The following is a 20,766-nucleotide window of genomic DNA, read 5'->3' on the forward strand; positions in this document are numbered from 1 at the left end:
GGGGCGCAAAAAAGAAGAAATAAGGATGTGGTCTTTGCGTTTGAAGGACATACAACTATAGTTGAGTCCTTAAAATATCCGTGGGCAACACAGAAATTATGAAATGGTGAACACCCAGCATTCTGGGAAAGAGCAGATCGTGTGATGTAATTACTGTGACATTTGTTTAATACACTGAGAAGACTTACTATCTAATCTGAGCAGATAATAATCTGTTCTAGAATCTGAAATCTGGCCTTTTTTCTTTCACGGACTGAATGGAGGGTCATAGGATGGCCCTTTGTCAACAATAGCCAGGATGAAGGCTAAAATGTCATGTGTTAAGTAAACCCTCTCCCCAGGAAATAGCATGTTTAGTAGTTTAGAGGTACATATGCCAGCAGAATAGGCATGGGTATGCCTTTTTAACATTTCAAATCTTATACTCTTTGCCGTTATTCATTTTTTTTTTTAATTTTTTTTTTTAACGCTTATTTATTTTTGAGACAGAGAGAGACAGAGCATGAACGGGGGAGGGTCAGAAAGAGGGAGACACAGAATCCGAAACAGGCTCCAGGCTCCGAGCTGTCAGCACAGAGCCCGACGCGGGGCTCGAACTCACGGACCGCGAGATCATGACCTGAGCTGAAGTCGGCCGCTCAACCGACTGAGCCACCCAGGCGCCCCTCTTTGCCGTTATTCAAAGGAGATAGGGCGTGTCTACATCCTCTGCCCCTCTTTTTCCCTTTTTAGAGATATTAGCATTTCCTATCTTATGTGTTGCAAATATTTTCTTCAATCTATAGATTCTTTTTACTTGGTTATGCTGTCTTTTAACACATGTAAGATTGTGCTTTTTATGTAGTCAAATCTAAGACCATTCCTTTTATGTCTTATGAGTCTGATTTATACTTAGGAAGCCCCTCCTTCCCCAAGTTACAATGATACTGTTAAATACTTGCCACTGATACCTTGACGGTTTTAATTTTAATGTTTAGATTTTAAATCCTTGTGTAATTTATTTTGGTACATGATTTGAGGTAGAGGATTTACCTTTCCGTTTTTCCATATAAGTAGCCCATTGATTCAACACCAGTGATTGAATTACTCAATCATTTACATGGATTTGAATTGCCACTTGTATTATTGAGTTCTAAAAGACACGTGGCTCTGTTTCTGGTTATCTTTTTATTCCATTGATTCACATCTTCATCTGGGCCAGGACACCACACACACACACACACACACACACACACACACACACACACTTATATCTATATATACATATGTATATACATACAGATAGAAAGAGATCTCAAGCATTTTCTCCTCATCATTATTATTTTTGAATTAATTTTCATGGCTATTCTCACGCATTTTCTCTACCAGCTGAATTGTTAAAACAATTCAATTTCCCCCCTATCAAGTTTGGGATTAAAGTTTTAATTGCACTGGATTTATAGATTAATTTGCAAGAAATTGACATCTTTACAGTATAGGGTCATTTACATAAGAATAAGACATAGCCTGACCTCATTTATTCAGGACTTAAGTAATTGTGTTTGTGTGTGTGTTGTGTGTGTAAATATCCATACCTTTTTCATGTTAGTTCTGCACATGCGTGGATTTGTTATTCCTTTCAACTTCTGCCCGCAACTACCTATGTAAGTTACTTACCTGTGATATTGGAATGCTTTTTGGTTACGTCACTATGCTTGGTACCAAAACCCCGCCATAGCCCCAAGAAATTTGACCATCACCTGAAAAAAGAACCATACCCAATGAATGGCATGTTCTGTACTGGAGCATGTCTGCTTGAACCAGCCAGAGGCTCCAAAGTCCAGAGACTTTGTTTTTGAGATATAATAATCAAGTCAGCAGATGATAGTAGTAGAATCATAAGCTGCAAACGAGAAAGCCGTAAGCAAAAGCCAAGAAGCAGTACAATTCATGAGTAAGTATAAAACATGAGAGAGAGAAATGAATACAGATACAAGGGGGCAGCAGTTGCAGAAAAACAAGTAGAAAACGTAGGAAAATGCTGAATCGTGCGTATGGCCCACTTGCAAAGCAGGAAGCAAGAAACACCTGTTACTGAGGGATGATAAGATTGCCAGGGCAACCTCTTGAATAATTTATATTATTGAGCCATTCGGAGCTGTCTAGTCTTCTACGTATCCCAGTCCTCTGTGAAGTTGGTCTGTGATACTTTTCTTTCACTTCTCTGTATTTCCTTCCAATAAATACTTAAAAGCTTAAGCCTGAACTTTAGGGGGGGAGCGGAAAGGGAAAGGAGTTAGCTGCATGGCCTCCACCCCCGTTCTTAAATGAGGGCCCCACCTCGCTCTCAGCAGAAAACATTGCCCTCTACTTCATCATGAAGGATAAGACTGTTAAGCATGATCTCCCCCAATTTCTCACACCCCTGCTCCCCTACAAAGTTATATACATCTCTGTGAACCCTTGTTTGTTTCTCACCCATCTCAGAGGATGGGCACCCTCCTTTGTTTCTAATTACATTCCTCTCCCCTTTGGCCCCGGACACATGCCTGTGCTCTTGGTCAGAGTCCACAGCTACTGCTTTGGGCCCTGCTCCATTCATCACCCCCGCTCGCTTATTTCTTTACCTTCTCCTTCATTCCAAACGGTTCTCATGCTCCAAACAGGCTCACCTGCCTGTAATACAGCCCCTGCACTCCACACCTCGCCCCCCATCTGCCTTCTACCCACTGTCAGCTTCTGTTCCCTCCTCCCTGTGGGCCCTGCTTTCACTGAGGGCGTCCCCGTTGAGGGCCTTGGTGGCCAGTGCTGAAGGATATTTTTCAGCCCCTAAGTTGAATCACTTTGCTGACCATTGTGGTCACTCCTTAATTGTGGAAACTCTACTTCCTTAGCTTCTGATACAACACTCTTCTGATTTTCCTTGTTTTCTACCATTTCTTCTCTTCCTCTCTTTTTAAACTGGGTTCCTCTTTCCATCCCTGGATAATCCTGTCCTGGTTACTGCACGGGTGTGCTAAAGGCTCCCCAGACTCCAGCCCTGAGCCTCCCGGTTTGTACATCCACCTCCCTGCGTGTTGTTTCCACCTGTTGCTGGAAGCATTGATTCAGCAGATCCTAAATGGTGCTCATAGGTTTCCTGCCATCCCTTCTCCTAACCTTGTTTCTTCTGGTTCATTTTGGCACAACAGTCATTGAAACCAGGAAACTGGCAGCCCTCTGGGATGGCTCATTTTATGTGTCAACCTTCCTAAGCCGTGGAGTGCCCAGATGTTCGCTCAAACAATATTCTGGTGTATGTGTGGGGATGTTTCCGGGTGAGGTTAACATTTGAAAGAGTCGACTAAGTAAGGCAGCATGCCCTCTCCAAAGTAGGTGGGCCTTGTGCAATCAGTTGATTCAAAACAGCCTTTCACTCAAAAAAGGCTGAGTAAGAGAGGATTCCTTCTGCCTAACTGCCTTCAAACTGAGACACTGGCTTTTTCCTGCCCATAGACTCAGTGAAAACGCTGCCTCTCCTGGTTCTCAGGCCTCCAGACTCAGATGGGAACCACACCATCAGCTCTCCCGAGTCTCCAGCTAGCAGACAGCTGATCATGAGACATTTTAGCCTCCATATTTGCATTAACCAACTCCTCATAATGAATCTCTTTATGTACATAAAACAGGTTTTTTTTTTTTTACTGTATAACATTATACACATATATTATACATTATCTATATAACTGTGTGCATGTATGTACTAGTTCTTTTCCTCCAGAGAACCTGGACTAATACACCCTCCTTGCCGTATCCTTCTCCAATTTTTTCTCATAAATATATATTCTTACGTGTATATTTATCTTTCCAGGACACTCGATCCGTCCTCTATCTAGTGTATTAACTGTCTCAAGTCCTGACTGCTTCCCACAGGGAGCTACCTCAAACACCAGCCTTGCGTCTCTTTCCCTATTCAAAACCTTCTCGCAGCCCTCTGGGATAACAGGATCAACAAAATAAAGGGCCGTCTCCTTGATTTAAGATTCAAGCTTCATTCCTCTCCAAGAGATACCATTTTAACATTGCCCTTACAGCCACAGGAGGCTCCCGTGGTTTATTTTCCCCAAACTGAGGCCACCCCACTGGGAGATTGATTCAGTTCTCTGCTAACACCTGTGTTAGCCCCATATCATCTCAGCCTTCCAGAACTGCTTCTACAGAGTAAACCTAGATTATGAACAAAGTGAACAAAAGGAAAAGATGGGGTCAGGGATAGATAGGCTTTCTCCTCTTCCCCTCAGGACTTGCCTTCACAACAAAACAGAATAGGCAAGGATAAATAGCGGGGCCACCCCCCAAAAGCAGGTGTGCTCAAATTGTATTTTAAACTAAACTTCTAGGCCAACAGGCGCATGAAAAGATGCTCAATGTCACTCCTCATCAGGGAAATACAAATCAAAACCACCCTGAGATACCACCTCACACCGGTCAGAGTGGCTAAAATGAACAAATCAGGAGACTATAGATGCTGGAGAGGATGTGGAGAAACGGGAACCCTCTCGCACTGTTGGTGGGAATGCAAACTGGTGCAGCCGCTCTGGAAAACAGTGTGGAGGTTCCTCAAAAAATTAAAAATAGATCTACCCTATGACCCAGCAATAGCACTGCTAGGAATTTGCCCAAGGGATTCAGGAGGGCTGATGCATAGGGGCACGTGTACCCCAATGTTTATAGCAGCACTTTCAACAATAGCCAAATTATGGAAAGAGCCTAAATGTCCATCAACTGACGAATGGATAAAGAAATTGTGGTTTATGTACACAATGGAATACTACTTGGCAATGAGAAAGAATGAAATCTGGCCATTTGCAGCAATGTGGATAGAACTGGAGAGTGTTATGCTAAGTGAAATAAGTCAGGCAGAGAAAGACAGATACCATATGTTTTCACTTATATGTGGATCCTGAGAAACTCAACAGAAGAGTCGGGGGTGGGGAAGGGGGGAAAAAAGTTAGAGAGGGAAGGAGGCAAACCATAAGAGACTCTTAAATACTGAGAACAAACTGAGGGTTGATGGGGGGGTGGGGGACAGGGGAAAGTGGGTGATGGGCATGGAGGAGGGCACCTGTTGGGATGAGCACTGGGTGTTGTATGGAAGCCAATTTGACAATAAATTTCATATTAAAAAAAAAACTAAACTTCTAGTAAATCAAAAATGTAGGTTTTCTTCCTCCTTCCCGAAAGCCCATTCTCCTGGAATTCGTACTTAATTCCAGAGTGTGTTGGGGGTGGGGGGGGCCACTGGAGACAAGCTCAGTCATGACAGGTTCTTCTTTTTTTTTCCTTTTTATTAAATTTTACATACAGTTATTAAGCCTCAAGAAGCTTTTCTTATTGTTCACCATTCCTGTATTGGTTGTGGAACTAAAGGGTTTCTGATTTTTCTTTATAAACTGACTAGTAAACATTTGATTGCTGTCCATATTTCCAGGAAAAGAAAATAACCAAGCATAGATTTAATGAAAGAGTAAAATTGCCAGTGTTTCTGCCATTGGGGAGTAATTTAATGTTCTTGGGGAATTTGTGACTAATTAATTTCATTTGAATAATCAGCACTTTATAATCATGTTAAATAGCTATGGCTTAAGCATTTTGATTTGCTTCTTAATTAAATAATTTCACCAGAACCTATATAAGATTTTTCAGCTTTAAATCATATTGACAACCTGTTCTTGATGTATTTAGTATCCAAATATGAGGGCTTTTAGAAAGTGTATGAGCATCACAATTTTTTAAATAAATATTTCCAATCGAATACTGTTTCTCGTTTGTCATAACAGAAACCCAAATTACATAGCACAACCCACCCCAAAATATTCGCTTCTGAAGTTCTGTATTTTAGTCCTGCAGGGTGTAAGTGATTTATAAAAGCTTTCAGGGATGCCTGGGTAACTCAGTTCATTGAGAGTGCGACTCTTGATTTCGGCTCAGGTCATTATCTCATGGTTTGTGGGATCGAACCCCATGTCAGGCTCCACACTGACAGTGTGGAACCTACTTGGGATTCTCTCTCTCCTTCTGCCCCTCCCCTGTTCTCTGTCTCTGTCTCTGTCTCTCTCTCTCTCTGAAACTAAATAAGCTTTAAAAAAAAAAAAAAAAAGCTTTCAGGAAAGACTCTGCATATTTAGTTACAAGACAGCAGAATGATCACCCACTGCAGGTTACCATGGCAGGGGGGTATCTTGCTGCCCCTGAGATACAACCCTGCAAAGCACTGTTCTTCTGCATGTGAAATACTCCAGACATTCAGAATGTACAAAGAATTTCATGATGAAAACGGCTTGCTAGTTATCTTAGTTTAATAAACATTAACATCTTGCCATGTTTGCTTTTGATATTTTATTTTAAAAATAAAATATTTCAGGGGCGCCTGGATGGCTCAGTAGGTGAAGTGTCTGACTTCAGCTCAGGTCATGATCTTGCGGTCTGTGAGTTCGAGCCCCGCGTCGGGTTCTGTGCTGACAGCTTGGAACCTGGGGCCTGCTTCAGATTCTGTGTGTGTCTCTCTCTTTGCCCCACCTTCGCTTGCACCCTGTCTCTGTCTCTCTCTCTCTCTCTCTCAAAAATAAACATTAAAAAAAAATAATAAAATATTTCAGCTAAAAGCGAAGACCTCTTTTTACCTCTCTATGACCTGATGACCTTCCCTCTCAATAAGAAACCTACTGTGTGTTAACTATTATTGCATAACAAATTACCACGAAACCTAGTGACTTAAGACAGTAGACATTTATTACCTCACACAGTTCCTGAGGGTCAGGTGTCCAGGATAGACTTAGCTGGTAGAGAGACCAGCTGTCTCACAAGGTTGCTGTCAAGCTGTTGTCTGAAACTTCTCAGGGTCCTACTGGGCCTAAGAATCGTCCTCCACACTCACTCACGTGTTGGCAGACCTCAGCTCCTCGCTGGCTGGAGACTTGAGTCCTCACCACCTGGGCCTTTCCCTAGGACCGCTCACAATATGGCAGCTTGCTTTTCCCCACCAGCAACAAGTCAGAGAGAAATCGAAAATGGGATGCTAAATATGGAAGCCACAGTTGTTTACATCCTAATTTGGAGGTGACTCACCATCATTTCTGCCATGTACTGTTGATGACAGAGACCAACCCTGATCCAGTATGGGACAGGACTCCACAACGCTCTGAATACCAGAAGGGGGAATCATTGGGGGCCATCTTGAGGGCTGGCTACTATAGCTCCAAAATGTTTTTATATTCTTATCACAAATATTTATAGCATAAGAAATATGTAACACTGCTTTTTTGCGTGTTTTTGATCATATAAACATCTTACTGTGTATATCATCCTACACACGCACTTACGTTTTTGAGCTGTTCCTATGTTGATATTATCTTACTCATCTGTTTTCTCTGTTGTATGGCATTCCACTGTGTGGAATACCATGATTTAGAGATCAAGTATTTAATGAAAAGATTGTTTTCATTTTTCACTATTGAGAATGAACTGAACGTTCTGGAGCATACCAACTTATGTATATGTGCAAACTCTCTAAGGTATATACTTTTGGAAGTGAAAAGACTGAGTCACAATGTGTATGTATCTTCAGCTCTCTTACATAGCTGCATTGCTCTCCGAAGTGGTTGTTTTCTACCAGCTACGATGAGGGGTCCCTTTTTTCCGCACGCTGACCAACAGGGATCTATCAGACCTGAGTTTTTGTCAGTCTGTTGGTGTGAGTTGTTGCTTTTTGGTATTTATTTTTTTATTTGCATTCAGTAATTATTTGTGGAGTCTATTCTTTATGTTTATTGATCATTTGAATTTCCTCTTCACATTCTTTGTTCTGTTTTCTATTGTGTTATTTGTCTTATTCTTACCGATCAGATGGAAGTTTTATGTGTTCTGAATACCAATCATTCCTGGTTTATATGTATTACAGTAATTTTCTTCAGCTTCCGACTTATTTTGTTTTTAGTTTCTTTTGATGAATCAAATTTCTCAGTTTTTTTTAAAGGGTTTTTTTTTTTTTTTAATTTTTTTTTTCAATGTTTATTTATTTTTGGGACAGAGAGAGACAGAGCACGAACGGGGGAGGGGCAGAGAGAGAGGGAGACACAGAATCAGAAACAGGCTCCAGGCTCTGAGCTGTCAGCACAGAGCCCGACACGGGGCTCGAACTCACGGACCGCAAGATCGTGACCTGGCTGAAGTCGGACGCCTAACCGACTGCGCCACCCAGGCGCCCCTAAAGGGTTTTTTTTATGTTTGATTTTATTTTTTGAGAGCTGAAGAGAGACAGAGTGCAAGTTGGGGGAGGGGCAGAAAGAGAGGGAGACACAGACTCCAAAGTAGGCTCCAGGCTCTGAGCTGTCAGCACAGAGCCTGATGCTGGGCTAGAACCCATGAATGTGAGATCATGACCTGAGCCGGAGTCGGACGCCTAAGCGTCCGACTGAGCCACCCAGGTTCCCTTCAAATTTCTAGTTTTAATGGGAGTCAAATTTATCATTTTTCTGTATTGTTTGTACCTTTGAATGTCTTGGTAAAAAACCAAAACCAAAACAAACAAACAACAACAACAGAACACCATCCCCCCTCAAAAGTCCATCCTTTTCTCACTTGTTTGCAATGAAATCAAAGTCATTTATCAAGTATCTGTATATGTGTATCTGTGTACTTACATATATTTGAAGGCATGAGTTAGCTCTGAGACCTCCAATTCCAGCCCAACACCCTAGAGTTTATTCTGGCCTGCCCCCAACAGGGACAAACGTGGCTCTCATTTTCTACAGTATATTTACTTTTTTTGCCCTTTCCTAGTATAAATAGTTTCAGTTATTCACCCACTTCTGTACAGTGCTGTCTTTAGCCTTTTACTATATAGTCAAGATACTGTTTACCAGTTAGTATATTTTCTTCTTCTCCCTTTGCTTCAGTGTGGGTATGTTACTCATTTGGAAAAAAAACAAAAACAAAAGACAAACAAACAAACAAAACAACAAAAGAGAAACCAGGCTCATTGTTTGTATTCCATTTTGAATTGCCTATGCATCCCAGTTGGTTTCAATTATTTCTTTGCTTTAATGAGTGTGTGGTATGTTGACATGGCTTGAAAAGAATACGTGAGAAAGTATACTTGGAGAGAAGTGTCACTCTCCCTTTGTTCCTCCTATCCCATTCCTTTTCCTCATTCTGTCTACTTCATTCGCATCAGTGCCCTGGGAGGGGTGAGATTAGTTTCCGGTCCATTCTTCTCGTTACAAAAGAACAGGTACAGGTTTATTTCCTTTTGTTCTTACCTGGAAGAGAGCACACTACCAGTATAGATACTCTTTTGCTCCTTGTTGGGTTTTTGTTTTCTTCATTTAACAATGTATTCTAGAGCTCATTCCAAATAAATTTATATAAATCTTCATTCCTTTTATAAAAAAATAATTGTATAGAACTCCCTTGTGTGAATGTATCATAATTTATGAAATGACTTTCCTATATATGGGCATTTAGCTTATTTTTTAATATCTTTCAACTACAAACAATGCTATAATGAACGCAGTGTATTGTTAGAAATGTATCTTCAAAGTAAAATCCCAGATGTACAATTTCTAGGTCAAAAAGTAAGAACATACACAGTTTTGTTAGGTTTTACCAAGTCCTCCTATAAAATATTTGCACCATGGAGCACCTGGGTAGCTCAGTTGGTTAAGCATCCAACTTCAGCTCAGGTCATGAGCTCATGGTTTGTGGGTTCGAGTCCCACGTCAGGCTCAGTGCTGACAGCTCAGAGCCTGGAGTCTGCTTAAGATTCTGTGTCTCCCTCTCTCTGTCCCTTCCCTGCTTGTACTCACTCTCTCTCTCTCTCTCTCAAAATGAAATAAACATCAAAAAATTTTTAAATAAATGAAAAAATAAAATATTTGCACCAGTTTGCATTCCCACCAGCCCCATAGGAGAGTACTTCCCAAGGCTTTGCCAGTCACATATGCCATGATAGTTTTCATTTGAACCAACCCAATAGATGAGAAATAGTATCCCAATATTGTATTAGTTTGCACTTCTCTGATTATGAGAAACTTGGAACAATTTGCATATGTTTAAGGGCTGTTTTTTACTCTTCATAAATCATTGACTTCCTGTTTTCCTTTTGGGTTTTTGGCCTTTGGTTTTGCATTTTCGAAGCGTTCTTTGCATCCTGGGGATATTAACCCTTTATCTGTGACACATGCACAAATGTTTTCTTCTGGTTTGTTACTGTTTTTTGACTATGTCTATTTTAGTTTTTACCACTCAAACTTATAAAAAAAAATTCATGCAAACTTATTATTTTATTTCCTCTGTAAATTTAATCATGGTTAGAAAGACTCTCCCACACTACTGTTATAGAGAAACCCACTCTTTTTTTTTTTTTCTTTCAGAACTTGTATGCTTGATCTTTCTTTTAAATTTAGACCCCTGATACATTTGAAGTTTATTCTTGGGTATGACATGAGGTATAGATCTAATTGTATCTTTTTCAAAATGGCTACCCAGCCTCCTTTATTAAAGGTCTATCATTGTCCCAATGATTTGAGATGTCATCTTTATCATCCACTAAATTTCTGTACATCCTTAGGTCTATTTCTGGGGTTTCTATTCTGTTCCACTGGTCTATGATCTATGGTCTAGTCCTATGGTAATGCCACACTGTTTAATTATAGAAGCTTTGTAGTATGTTTTAATGTCTGATATGTCTAGTCCCCCGGAGCAGATTTCCTTTTTTTAGTATTTTTCTGGGTATCCTTGCATGTTTGTTTTGCCAAATAATCTTTGTACCAATGTGTCTAACTCCATAAAACAAAGGCTTGTTGGTATTTTTAATGGGATTGCATCAATTAACCAAGTGAGAGCTGACATCCTTCCAATGCTGAAAAACCCTTTCAATCACATGAGATTCTCTCCATTTGTCTATTTTTATGTCTTCCCAGAGTAATTTTAAGTTCATATAAGTTTTACATATTATTTGATAAATTTATTCCTGTATATTTGATCTTCTTTGTTGCCAATGTAGATTGGGGTTTCTCTTTCATATTTTCTCTAGATAGTGTTTGTGTATAGGAAAGCTATATTGACTTGTCTGTTAATTTTGTATCTTGCTACCTTACTGAATTCTTATACTGTTTGAGTCCGTTTTATCATTGACCATCGATGTTCTAGAGCTTTCCAGTTATACTGTTGTGTTGGTAAAGACAGAGACGGTCTTACTTCTTTACCAAATATTTTGCCTCTGATTATTTTATCGTCTCTAATTGCATTGGCTAATACCATTAGGACAGTGTTGAATAGTCGTGGAGGTACACATTTTTGCCTTGTTCCTGATTTGTATGGAAATTCTTGTTGTGTTTTCACATTTAAGTAAAATAATAGCTTTAGGACTAATATATATATTTTTTATCATGTTAAGGTGTTTTAACACATTAAGAAAGTGTCCTTCAATTCCTGTTTTCTTGAGTGCTGCTACTTGGAATGGGTATGGAATTTTTGTCCAAGGCTTTTTGAACAACTATGGAGATAACCATATTTTTTTTTCCTGAGACCTATCAATATGGATTTACTAATATAGAAACTACATTAAATTACTAGAATAGATCCCAATTCGTCATGGTATGTTATTTTCTTCATGTGGTATTAGATTCTGTTTGCTGATATTTTAGCTAATCTTTTTCATCAATATTCATGAGTGACAATGGTCTGCAGCTTTCTTTTTCTTCTACTTTTTTGAGAGAGTCTTCATCAGGCTTAGGTATCAAAATTGGGTTATACTCAATTTACTAAAAGAATGAGGAAGCTTTCCTTTATTTTTATATTAGTATTTTATACTAGTTTTCTATTTACTGCTGTAATCATCACAAACTTAGTGGCTTAGAACAGTACAAATTTAGTATCTAACAGGTCTTGAGGTCAAAAGTCCAAAGTGAGTCTCAATGACCTAAAACTGAGATATTGGCAGGCTGCATTCTTTTCTGGAGGCCCTCAGGGAAAATCTGTTTTGTTGCCTTTGCCTGCTTCTCGAGGCCACTCATGTTCCTTGGTTCATGGCTTCCTTCCATTTCCAAAGCCAATAGGGATCTAGTTTTTCTTTTATCCCATCTCCCTGTTGCTGAGTGTCCTGTCTCCCTCTTCCACATTTAAGGACTCTTGTAATTACATTGGCCCTTCCCATAATCCAGGATAATCTCCCTACTTCAAGGCCAGCTGATTAGCAGATTTTATTTCTACTTACAACCTTAATTCCTCTTTGCCATGTATATGGCATAGTCATAGGTACTGGGGATTTAGATACAGACATCTTTTGTGGGAAGAGAGGCAGTATTCAGCCTGCCATAATCATCATGCTCCAGAGCAATTTACAGAGCACTAGAATATTTGATTATTGCAGGTTTGGTAGAAGCTCATGGGCCTGATGCTTTTTTTGTGTGGTATCTTTAATAATTGCTCTGTAGGGGCACCTGGGTGGCTCAAGGCCGTTAAGCATCCGACTCTTGATTTTGGCTCAGGTCATGATCTCACAGTTCGTGAGTTAAAGCCTCATGTCAGGTTCTGCACCTACAGGGTGGAGCCTGCTTGAGATTCTCTGTCTCCCTCTCTCTGTCCCTCCTCCACTCACTTGCTCTGTCTCAAAAGTAAATAAACATTTGAAAAAATAATAATTGTGTCTGTATCCTCTGTGGAAATTTGGTGCATTTGAATCTTTTCCCTCTCTTAGGCTCAATTTTGGTAATCTATGTTTCTTTAGAAAATTATCAATTTAATGTAAGATTTCAAATTTATTTGTATAGAGGTGGGCAAACAAAGCCTCTTAAGATGTTTAATTTTTTTCCATTCACTTTTTGTCATTCCTTATTTTATTTGTGCTTTCCCTCTTTTTTATTAAGTTAGCTAGTGGTTTGCTATTTTGTTAACTTTTTTCAATTAAGTCTACTGGTTTCCTATTCTGTATTTCATTAATTTCTGCTTTTGTCTTTATCATTTTCTTCTTAGTGCTTTCTTTCAGTCTACTTTGTTGTTTGCTAGGTTTTTTTTTTTTTCAGCTAAGTATTTGAGTCATTCATTTACATCCTTTTATTTATTACTTATGAAAGCATCTCCTGCTATGAGTTTTTCTCCAAAAACTGCTTTAAATGTATCCCATGTGTTAGTGTTTTTGTATTTTGTTTTAGTGGCTTAAAAAAAAAATCCTTTGACTTCACTTTATGTCTTTACTGTTACCCAAGAGTTGTCACGTAGGAGGAGGCTTTTTAAATTTTTCAGGTGGATGACCCTTTTGTTTTTGGTTTGGTTAAGGATTTCTATTTTCCTTTCATTAGTTAATAATTTCTACTTTTACTGCATTGTGATCAGTTTTGTTCATCATATTTTTAATTCATGGAACCTACTGACATTTTCTTTGTGACCAGTTTTTATGAATGGTTCAAAAGCCCTTGATAAAAAAGGTGTGTTCATTTATATTATCAAAATATAAAGCTCAATATATATCCATAAGACCTACCTAGCTGATTATGTTTTGTTTTGTTTGTCCATTTAATCTGTCTTGAATTAAGAGTGGTAAATCTCGGACATAAATTATATTGGAGCATAGATATTCATAAGTATTATATCTTCATTGGAGATTTGGCTTTCAGCAATAAAAGGTGCCCTTCTTTGTTGTGTTTAACACTTTTAGGCTTGAATCAGGGTTGCTACTGCTGCTTTCTTAATGTTTCCATTTTCCTGAAATACCTTTACCCATCCGTTTGTATTTTGTTTTTTAAATCTTTTTTTATATATTTAATGGAGATAGCATATAACTGGGCCTTCCATTGTGAACAAAATTGAGGATCTTTTTGCTTTTGATTGGTAAATTTAGTCCATTACACTTATTGATACGGTTGATATGTTAGATCTCATTTCTATCATGTTTTATAATTGCATGTATTATGTTATTTAGTCTGTGTTTCTTTTTCTAAAGATGTGTATTATTTGCCCTTGAATTTAATTTATGGCCTCCACAGTAAGTTTAGTTGCCATCTATAATCATAAAAACTTACTATAATATTACTGACTATATTTCATATGCCATACATTGCATCCCCATGACTGACTTATTTTATGAGTGGAAGTTTGCACCTCTTAATCCCCTTCACCTATTTTGTGCACACCCAACCCCCTCCACCCTGTGGTAGCCACCCATTTGTTTCCTGTATCTCTGAGTCTGTTTCTGTTTTGTTTTGTGTTACAGATTCCACATATAAGTGAAATCATACAATATTTGTCTTTTTCTGTCTGACTTATTTCCCTTAGCCTAACACCCTCAAAGTCTATTCATGTTGCCGGTTCTTTCATTTTAACAAACAGAATTTAGGGACATTTTATTTTTGTTCTAGCTGTTACCTTTGTACTTACACCTTCCTTGTTTTCTTAGTTACCCTTTGACCATCTGGTTTGCCAATTTAAAATCAGATCCTTAACTCCCACCTATTTTCTACCTGACAACCAATGAGCTTTTACTTTCTTTATTCTCTCTTCTGCCCCTTACCAGTTTTTAGTTGCATTATTTCTATTTGTTATTTGTATTTCTGTTTGTATAGCATTTGTATATCCGTCTTCCACCCTCATTGTCTCCTTTGGTTTTGACTTAGATCTACAATCCACTTTATAAATGCTCACATCAGTCCTTCTGCTAAAATTTTCCAATTACCTCTTAGTCCAATGAAGCTCATTCTCTAGGCTGTTCCTAAAGAAAGATTCATGTCCTGTGTGTTTCCATGTTATCCTATAGCTTTGATTTCAAATTTGTAGAAAATCCTTGTTTCATATATATATTTTTTGATGAAAAAAATTTTTTAATGTTTATATTTATTTTTGAGACAGAGAGATACAGAACATGAGCGGGGGAGGGGCGGATAGAGAGGGAGACACAGAATCGGAAGCAGGCTCCAGGCTCCGAGCTGTCAGCCCAGAGCCCGACGGACACAGGGCTCGAACTCACAAACCATGAGATCATGACCGGAGCCGAAGTTGGACACTTAACTGACCGAGCCACCCAGGCGCCCCTCATATATTTTTTTAATTAAGATGTTTCTGTTTATTTATTTTTAAGTGCTATTCTATTGTTGTCTTGCTTTGAATATTTATTTATTTATACTTCTGACCTTGTAATTGGGTCATCTTTTTACCTAGAGGTCTTCATTTTTTTTTTTTTTTTTTTTTTTTGATCTCTAAATTGTAACAGGTTTAATAGGATACAGCTTAGAACTGCTAAATATGGGTTCGTTTTCCCAGGACCCAGTGGCCCCTTTCAATATTAAGATTCAGTTCTCTGGAAAATTTTCTTACACTACAATGTTAAAGTATTAGACCTGTTCCATTGTTTTGTTTTCCCTCTTCAAGGAGTCTCATACTGTGAGTCTTAATTCTTCATGATCTGTTTTCCATTTCAGTATTTTCTCTATGACCCACTTTACTTCTTTTCTTTTCTCATTTTTCTTTTCTTAGTTTTTCTACTTCTTGAAATATTTCTTGTTAAATTTTCATTTTACTTTTTCTTATCTTGAACACCGTGTAATTTAATCTTCATTTCTGAAATAATTATCTTTTCTTCTGTTTTGAAATTCACTGTCTTTTTATTATTTCCTGTTCTTTGTCCATTTATGTTCTTAGGGCATGTATTTCTCGTTCAAAATCTTTTCTTTCACATTTCCAAATACAATTTTTTGGATATTTAATGCAGCTTTGAGTGTTCTTTTATAGATTTCTTCTGTGTCGTGGCTGTTTTCTTGGAGGCCATTTTTTTTTAATATAATTTATTGTCAAGTTGGCTAATACACAGTGTGTAAAGTGCGCTCTTGGTTTTTGGGGTAGATTCCCGTGGTTCATCGCTTACATACAACACCCAGTGCTCATCCCAACAAGTGCCCTCCTCAATGCCCATCATCCATTCTCCTCCCCTCTCCTCCACCCCCCACCCTCAGTTTGTTCTCTGTATTTGAGAGTCTTTTATGGTTTGCCTCCCTTCCTCTCTATTTGTAGCTTTTCCCCCCTTCCCTTCCTACATGGTCTTCTGTTAAATTTCTCAAGATCCACATATGAGTGAAACCATATGGTATCTGTCTTCCTCTGACTGACTTATTTCACTCAGCATAATACCTTCTAGTTCCATCTAGTGAAGGCGTAGTAAGGATCGTTATTATGATCATTTGTCAGATCTTTGTGTTTGCTTATTCATTGCTTTCTGTTCATTTTTATCATATTGGGCTGCTTTTCAAGATGACCGGTCTAGTGCCTTCTAACGTCAGTGTAGCAAAGTCTGGATTCTTTCATGGTTTGGGGGAGTGAGTGGAGCCAGGGATTTGTGTCCTCTGGTTTCTGCATACTCTTCATCTTGCAGGGCCCTGAATTTCCCCTTAAATTTCTTTTCCCCTTCAACACCCAGTTTCCGTAGCGCCCTTCTCTCCTTTGTGCCTTTCTGCTTCCCCAGCCTTGCTTCACTGCAAAGACTGCCGCTTCAGATCGCACATACCTTCAGGTGTCTTCTCGTTAGGCTACACTTGGCTCTGTATTCTTAAGTTATGCTGAGAATGCGGTTTTTATGTATTCTGTTCTTCTTGTTATGCCTTGTCCATTTTGAAGAAACATTCGGAGATATGGACATAGGCAGATTCTGTTGTCTTTCTTCTATCTCCTCTTTATATATCTTTATATATCCCCTTTATATTGTATTGGTAGAATATACCCCCTTGCTTTTCCTAAAGATATTTATTTGTACTTTTTACCTCTTCTCTCTTTGACGTGAGTGCGTTTTTGGCCTTTAATCATTTATGTGTTAACCCAATAAATATTTATTCAGTAGTACTCTGTACTGCTCAAAGTGGCGAGTGCAACAGTGACAGAATATCAAAATCCCAACCTAACTGGGAGCACGTTCTAGTAGAAGGAGATAAACGAACCAATAAGCATGTTGTGGTAAGCACCTTGGAGAAGAAAAAAATCAGGAAAAAGAGCATAGGGAGTCCTGGGGTAGGTGAGGGTGTGTTGTGAATGTACATAGGTAGTTAAGAAAGGGCTTACCAACATGGCGACAGTGGTTAGGGAACAAGGTGTGGCTATCTGGGGAAATGGTTTTCCAGGCAGAAGGATCAATGGGGACAAAATGCCCAGCATGGGAAAATACAGCAGGGAGGCCAGCATGGCTGGCGTATGGTAGCTGATGGGGAGAGGGCTACATGAGATCAGAGAGGTAAGAGAAGGGCCATGAAGGGCCATTGAAAAGACTTTGGCTTTCATTCTGAGTAAGAACAGAAGTATTTGGAGGACAGAGGATAGAGAGGAAACATACTATCACTTTTATTTCTGATATTTCTTTTAGTCTAATTTGTTGAGAACAGACTAGAAGAAGGGGCAACAATAGATACAGGAACGCCAATTGGGAGGCTGTTGGCATGATCCAAGTGAAATACGTTGGCAGCCTAGACCAGGATACTTAGAAGTGTAGGCGGTGGTCACATGACTGACCTACTTTTAAGGTATAGCAAACAAGATTTGCCGCTGGATTATATATGTGAGATTACGGTTCATTACACTATTTGCAAAGAACGGTGGCCACCTTCACTGTAAGCGTAGGCTCTTTGTAAACACCAGATGTAATCACTAGTAGGGGGACACCTAACATTTCCTTCCCTGAAGTGGCAGCGAATTCGGGAATCTGGGTATATGGTGCGGAATAAAAGTTACGTGGTATCATTGGTTTGAGGCCATGGGGCAATCTAAAGCAAGCATTGCTAACGGTGTTATTTGGTGATAGACACACACAGATAAATGGCCAGGGTCTTATCATCAGTGGGATAAAGAAGAAAAATGGTAAAGTGGCTGTGACATCTTTCTTCCGCTCTTATATCGTGAAAGTAATAATGGAAAGCCGCACCCTTAAAATCTTGTACTTCTCAGAGCGCCAAAGCAAAAGAAGAGTTCAAGTGTATGTCAGAGCAGTTTTTCCATCTTTGCCTGACGATGTCTGCACAAATGGGCTCGAGGATTACTGTTTCTCAGAGGTTTTAAACACCTTCCAAATGTTAGAGCAACAGTTGTGTTATTGCATATTAGCAACGTCTCTGTATCCTGAAGTTCTTCGACTTAACTAGGGTAAATCCACTCAATCTTGTATTTATTTCAACATTTAATGGTACTTACTGTGTATCTGGCACTGTGCTAAGTGATAAGGATACAGCCGTATCTTTACGGGCAGATGCGGTCACTGTTCTCATGAAGTTAATGACCTAGTAGGAAGACAGACATGTAACAGATCGCATAACTATTGAATTTCCCTGGTGAGACGTGCTACAAAGGAGAAACAGAGGTTTCTCTGAGAACCTCAACCTGGCTGAAGGGTAGGGGACCAGTCTTACCAAAGGTAAGAGGCCGTATGCTGAGAGCAGTGACACATTACTCCCCTTTATGCAATGATCCCAGTCTGTTCTTGGGGAGATTGCTGCTTCCCCGCAGTATAGTAAGGCGGATTAGAGGATTAGGGGGCTGGAATGGATACTAGATCGGTCACAGACACCACTCCAGTGTCCAGTTTCTTTCACCCGTTTTTTTTATAATGGCTATTACATTGTTGGTTCAGCTCAATGTCCGCTGTGATCAGCCTTCTCATCTAATGTATGTCAAATAATCAGATGTGCTTTGGAGCTTCGCCAGCTACTATCCATCTCTGTATCTGCTTCTACCCACCAGTTCTCCAGTCGTGTCCAACCTCTGTGTCCAGCTAGTAGAGATCATTTTGGATTTCACTGCTTTTAGGAGAGTTGTCAGTGCTTCTGAATATAACGCAGAAACTTAAAGGAGGATGCCTCGCTTGGAGTCATCCCCCTCACTGATTTAACAGAAAAAAGAATAATAAAGTTAAAGATTTCTGTTTTGTATTTTCCCTTTCCAGCCCATTCTCACCGCATTGAAATCTCTAGATGGATTGTGTTCAGTAAAACTACGTGTATTTTCCTGGCCATCCCCTTTGCTATAATCCAGTGCAAAGGCTCATATTTTCAATGCATGGGAAAAGGAGGGGCAGAGACGGTGGAACCAAAATAAACAGATGGTTGCCTTGACAATCTGTAAGAGGCTCCTTCATGAGCATTTTTCGTGGTTTTCTTTTGAAATAAACAGTGAGACAGTGATACAATTTTTATCTCGTCGACCTCCTGCAAATGGCCCCATGGCTTTCAAACTCCACAAAATACCAAAATGCCTCTGCCAGGAAGCCACCTTTGCTTAGCTTGACTCCTTCGAGATCCCATCCCACATCCCTCAGGAAATGTCTCTGGGACCTGTTCTCCGGGGCAGGTGTTGTGGGTATGAACGCGAGTGAGGCACAGCAAGGGGGAAGACAGAGAAGAACAATTATCATCATGTGAAGCAGAATGTCATTAGCAAGAGCAAGGGTACAGAATGACATGATGGCACAGAGAGGGAGAAAATTCCCTCTCAGTGGTAGAATCAGGCAGAAGAAGGAAAGTGGCACTGACGGGGACAAGGGAGCCAAGTTTGAGCAGAAGACTTGGGTTGGACGGGGGTGATTGTGAGTGGGAGATGGGTTAGGAAGTCCAACTTTCAGGAAGATGAACAGAAATAATAAAATTGAACATCGTAACGTTGACTTAGGCACATGGTTTCTACTTTGTCAGTTTAAATTTACTTTTTCAAAAAAATTTTTTAAATGTTTATTTATTTTTGAGAGAGAGCACGAGCAGGGGTAGGGGAGAGAGAGAGGGGGAAACACAGAATCTCAGGCATGTTCCAGGCTCTGAGCCATCAGCACAGAGCCTGATGCGAGGCTCAAACTCGTGAGATCATGACCTGAGCTGATGTCAGTTGCTTAACCAACTGAGCCACCCAAGAGCCCTTCTACTGTCAGTTTAAGGTTATTTGCACATTGGTTTGTAAATGTATGTTAAAACAAAACAAAACAAAACAAAACAAAACAAAACAAAACAAAACAAAACAAAACTACAGTAGAGGCTCTTGTCCCAAGTTCTGAAAATATTTATTTCATAAATATGTTTGAATAGCCTTTTATATTTTTCCATCGCACAAACTTGCAATGGTATAGGGCTTACAGATAATAAAGGCCCAACAAATACAAAGCAATTAGTACAACTCAGTGGCTGAAGACATAAGCTTTGCAGTCAGATCTGAGTTGAAGACCCCACTCTATCATTTCCTAACTTCATGTTCACCTGACAGGTTAGGTTGGGTGATCCTTGATATTTCTTATCTGCAAAATGCAGGCAGTATTAGGGCTTATCTTACATTGTTACTCAGTGTTACTCAAGGTTACACAAGCCATTGCACACAAAGTCCTAAGCACAGTGCCTGGCATCTGTTAATGATCAGGGAAGATTCATTATTAGTTATGGCTCCAAAACGTAGAGTGTTTGTAAGATTTTCTCTGGAGACACATATCAATAGGACTTCTAACATATCTAAATGTTCATTCCTATTCCAGTGCAAGAAAATATGCAGGGAATTAAAACCATCTCAAACTTTTTAAAACATTGAGAACCATTAAAATGCCCCAGATTTCATCAGCTTGTGAGGTCACAGCTTCCTTTTATGCCAAATCACAGTAGTCTAAACCCCCGTTATATATGCCTTCAATAAGTTCAGTCTTGTTTTCAGATATTCAGACACATTGTAGACTCCTTAGAAAATTTTCAGGGGAAGAGAACCTCCCTACCTAGCCCTTGGCTTGCCCTTGTGTTATAGAGTCCAGTTTATCTC

At 39.4% G+C, this 20,766-nt stretch overlaps 1 protein-coding gene and 1 long non-coding RNA gene across 2 annotated transcripts in view; one reads left to right on the forward strand and one right to left on the reverse strand.

Moving 5' to 3' along the window:
• MTUS2 (microtubule associated scaffold protein 2) overlaps positions 1–20,766 on the forward strand; it is a 378,633-nt gene that overhangs the window by 281,095 nt on the left and 76,772 nt on the right.
• Positions 8,759–19,733, reverse strand: LOC123592214. The gene is made up of 2 exons (XR_006709642.1): positions 18,174–19,733; positions 8,759–9,278 (listed from the first exon to the last, which is right to left on the reverse strand). It is a non-coding gene; the product is annotated as an uncharacterized LOC123592214 (long non-coding RNA).

The sequence above is a fragment of the Leopardus geoffroyi genome, chromosome A1 (assembly GCF_018350155.1).
Source record: "Leopardus geoffroyi isolate Oge1 chromosome A1, O.geoffroyi_Oge1_pat1.0, whole genome shotgun sequence".
Lineage (NCBI taxonomy): Eukaryota > Metazoa > Chordata > Mammalia > Carnivora > Felidae > Leopardus > Leopardus geoffroyi.